The 4,596-nt window shown below is 43.5% G+C and overlaps 1 long non-coding RNA gene across 1 annotated transcript; it reads right to left on the bottom strand.

The window, feature by feature from the left end:
- Positions 1 to 3,682, bottom strand: LOC135566571 (uncharacterized). The gene is made up of 3 exons (XR_010462127.1): positions 3,549 to 3,682; positions 2,188 to 2,376; positions 1 to 57 (listed from the first exon to the last, which is right to left on the bottom strand). It is a non-coding gene; the product is annotated as an uncharacterized LOC135566571 (long non-coding RNA).
- Positions 3,683 to 4,596: the final 914 nt, after the last annotated feature.

Below are 4,596 nucleotides of genomic sequence, written 5' to 3'. Positions count from 1 at the left end.
CATGTTGGAGTTGGAGCTGTGACCGAAAGGTGGCTGGTTCGAATCCCGGGCCGGGCGCTGGAAAACAGGTGGAATTGATCTGACCACTGGAGGGCTGCTGGGTTCACATCCTCAAAACATGAACCTTTTGTTGATCAGAACTCTAGAGTTTCTTCTTCACTGAACCCCAAAATATATATAACTTTTATTGATTTCATATTTTAAGGAAGTGATAGAAGCCTTTTGGCTCTATAAGGAACCTTGTTTTCTAAGCACGTTTTTCTTTTGATGATTTAATTATCTACATCATGTTATTTCAAGTTCTCCCTTTGGAGCGCAACATCATATTGTTAAAAAATACTCCTAAATTGGGGATGGATATAAATTGGGCAATTGAAGGCGTCTAGGGTGTAATATGTGTTCAATGAAAATGAACATTGTATGCAACGTTGTAGGCAACATTATTGGCAAGGGACTTGATACCTTCTATGGCAAAGCTATTTAGAGTTGTTAAACGGGTGTGAAGAGAGTGTTGATGTAACAGTTATATTGTCAATATTCTGCTGGTAACAACCATCACAATTGGTTAAAATATGCATTCCATTATATTAGTCAATAATTAAGAGAAGGCAAAGTGGTTGTGTCATGTAAAAATCCTATCAAATGTCTGACATTGCAACGAGTACAGTCAGGGTGCCGCGGAACCCCTGCAGTACCTCCCCAGACCCCGGATTGAGAACCCCTGCAGTACCTCCACAGACCCCGGATTGAGAACCCCTGCAGTACCTCAACAGACCCCGGATTGAGAACCCCTGCAGTACCTCCACAGACCCCGGATTGAGAACCCCTCCAGTACCTCCGCAGACCCCGGATTGAGAACCCCTGCAGTACCTCCGCAGACCCCGGATTGAAAACCCCTGCAGTACCTCCACAGACCCCGGATTGAGAACCCCTGCAGTACCTCCCCAGACCCCGGATTGAGAACCCCTGCAGTACCTCCACAGACCCCGGATTGAGAACCCCTGCAGTACCTCCCCAGACCCCGGATTGAGAACCCCTGCAGTACCTCCACAGACCCCGGATTGAGAACCCCTGCAGTACCTCCACAGACCCCGGATTGAGAACCCCTGCAGTACCTCCACAGACCCCGGATTGAGAACCCCTGCAGTACCTCCACAGACCCCGGATTGAGAACCCCTGCAGTACCTCCACAGACCCCGGATTGAGAACCCCTGCAGTACCTCCACAGACCCCGGATTGAAACCCCTGCAGTACCTCCACAGACCCCGGATTGAGAACCCCTGCAGTACCTCCACAGACCCCAGATTGAGAACCCCTGCAGTACCTCCACAGACCCCAGATTGAGAACCCCTGCAGTACCTCCACAGACCCCGGATTGAGAACCCCTGCAGTACCTCCACAGACCCCGGATTGAGAACCCCTGCAGTACCTCCACAGACCCCGGATTGAGAACCCTGCAGTACCTCCACAGACCCCAGATTGAGAACCCCTGCAGTACCTCCACAGACCCCAGATTGAGAACCCCTGCAGTACCTCCACAGACCCCGGATTGAGAACCCCTGCAGTACCTCCACAGACCCCGGATTGAGAACCCCTGCAGTACCTCCACAGACCCCGGATTGAGAACCCCTGCAGTACCTCCACAGACCCCGGATTGAGAACCCCTGCAGTACCTCCACAGACCCCAGATTGAGAACCCCTGCAGTACCTCCACAGACCCCGGATTGAGAACCCCTGCAGTACCTCCACAGACCCCGGATTGAGAACCCCTGCAGTACCTCCACAGACCCCGGATTGAGAACCCCTGCAGTACCTCCACAGACCCCGGATTGAGAACCCCTGCAGTACCTCCACAGACCCCGGATTGAGAACCCCTGATTTAGCAGATGCTCTTATCCAGAATGATTTACAGTAAGTGCTTAAGATATCAAGGTGAGACAACCACATATCACAGTCAAATATACAGGATACAAACATTCCATTTCAGCTAAACAATGGATATATAGCGTTTTGCTAAGAAACTGATTTTCATACACATCTAAAATATACTAATAACAAATCCGAGGACAGTAATTGAAGGTAGCCAAGAACAACTATTTCTGATTTTTTTTTAAAAGGTGAAAAACTGTGTAAATAGCATTTAGGAAATAAACACTCAATAGTTTTTAAACACAATTGTAATCTCACCTCTTAGGTTTGATGTCATGTTCCCCAGAGAGACTCATTTTAGAGGCAGGGCCCCCCTCCTCTCTCTCCTCAGGGAGACTCGTTTTAGAGGCAGGGCCCCCCTCCTCTCTCTCCTCAGAGTGTCTCATTTTAGAGGCAGGGCCCCCCTCCTCTCTCTCCCCAGAGAGACTCATTTTAGAGCACTGGCCCCTAAACAGAGATCCAACATGTTGGTTGTGGTTAACGGTAATTTTTGAATGTCAATTGTTCTCATTTATTAACTATCTCTTATAAAACATTTACAAACAGACATAGAAACAGTCATAAGATGTAATGCATCACATGAATATGTAGTTGTGACATTTCATCTCCATAGTAACTGTCAATAATAATAATAATAATAAGTCACTGTTTGTTAAGGTAGTTATAGACAGTACAGCAACAATAATAATAATAATAACAATAATAATAATAATAATATGTTATATTATGTAAAGTAGACTAGGTTATAATGTATAGTAGTGGGTTGTTAGTGATATGCAGATGTTATATTATGTAAAGTAGACTAGGTTATAATGTATAATAGCAGTTTGTTAGTGATATGCAGATCGAGGTCTATACCTCAGCTATAGCCTACATATCATAGATGACCAGCCTAAACCTGTTCAGATCAGTTCACATTATGTTATAGTCCTACCAGTAGCAGGACAGAGAATGTAGTCTAGGCCTGATATTTTTTACAACATTTTCAACGGAGGCCATCAGGTCAGTCGTCATGATAAGCAATGATGTATTTTTTTTAGGTGAGGGAGCACAGCAAACTATGTAAATGACGTCATAATTTATTCAATCAATGTTTGTATCGACATATGTAGCCTATTGAATAGTCTATCATTACAGGTCTCTCCAACCCTGTTTCTGGGGCGTTACCCTCCGGTCGGATTTCACTCCAATCCCAGTTGTAAATAGCATGATTTATCTTATAAACCAACTCATTATTTTAATCAGGTGACTAGTTTTGAATAGTAATGAAAACCTACAGGATGGTATCTCTCCAGGAACAGGATCGGAGAGCCCTGATTTAGAAGATGGATAAAATCCATCCTACCATTTTCTTTTACTATTCAGCTTCAGCTAACCGTCCTAAAATCTTATTAGAAATTTATATTTTTTGTAACAGTGACGTTACCATTCACCTGGTAATTAAATATAATTTATTTAGAATTGATCAGAATATTTTCTTCGTGTCTTCTCAAAGTGAAAGTTCTCCCTCGCACTACACACATGATGATCAGTGATCATAGATCAAACCTAATCTTGACTATTAGATGTCTGATGACGACCTAACTTTATAATAGTTTGTACGTTGCCTCTAGACTTACCAGAATCTGCTCGTCTTTCCTTCAAATCAATACTTTTACCCGACTTCTAATGTTGCCGAGAAATGTGCGCCACAGTTTCAACATCCATTTTGTAAGTGCATTCGCCTGCAAATTTACTTTCAACTTCATGAGGAAATGACATTACCAGAATTCCTAAACCCAGACGCAACATCCGGAGTCTACCGGGACCGCTGGGAAGATGACTGTAGGAAGTCGACCGATGCCGTGATTTGGGGTTTGAGAAGTTAGAAGTGTAAAATGATTCCTTAGTTGTACATTTTCTCGAAATCTAAAGCCAAAACCTAGATTTGAGCCAATGTATTAAGTATTTGAACATGTTATTACTCCAACTTCGTGAAAGTAACAAACTGGCACGTTATTATTTTAGTCAAAAATGACTTGATATCAAAGGAGTGTCTTTGATTTGACGGCCTGCACATGCGCAGTTCGGCGTGAGGCGACCGTTATACCCGATAATGTGTTTCTGCGCTTGAGTTTAGCAAACCAACGTTGCCGTGATATGTGCGTCTGTGTCTAGTTAGAATAAATGTATGTGCATATATTACACTTTTGGTGCGGCAGGTAACCTAGTGGTTTTAGCGTTGGGACAGTAACAGGAGCTGACAAGGTAAACATCTGTTGTTCTGCCCCTGAAAAAAGCAGTTAACCCACTGTTCCCCAGAACAAGGCAGTTAACCCACTGTTCCCCTGAACAAGGCAGTTAACCCACTGTTCCCTGGTAGACAGTCATTGTAATAAATCATTTCTTCTTAACTGACTTGCCTAGTTAAATAAAGGTTACTTAATTGTATTATATATATATATACACACACACATATAAACTAAGTATGTGGACACCCCTTCAAATTTGTGGATTTGGCTATTTCAGCCACACCTGTTGCTGACAGGTGTATAAAATCGAGCACACAGCCATGCAGTCTCCATAGACAAACATTAGCAGTAGAATGGCCTTAATGAAAATCTCAGTGACTTTCAACGTGGCACAGTCATAGGATGCCACCTTTCCACAAAGACAGTTCATCACATT

Source organism: Oncorhynchus nerka, unplaced genomic scaffold, assembly GCF_034236695.1.
Source record: "Oncorhynchus nerka isolate Pitt River unplaced genomic scaffold, Oner_Uvic_2.0 unplaced_scaffold_4173, whole genome shotgun sequence".
Lineage (NCBI taxonomy): Eukaryota > Metazoa > Chordata > Actinopteri > Salmoniformes > Salmonidae > Oncorhynchus > Oncorhynchus nerka.
The sequence above is the reverse complement of the archived record's forward strand: the minus strand, read 5'-3'. Positions and strand labels throughout refer to the sequence as shown.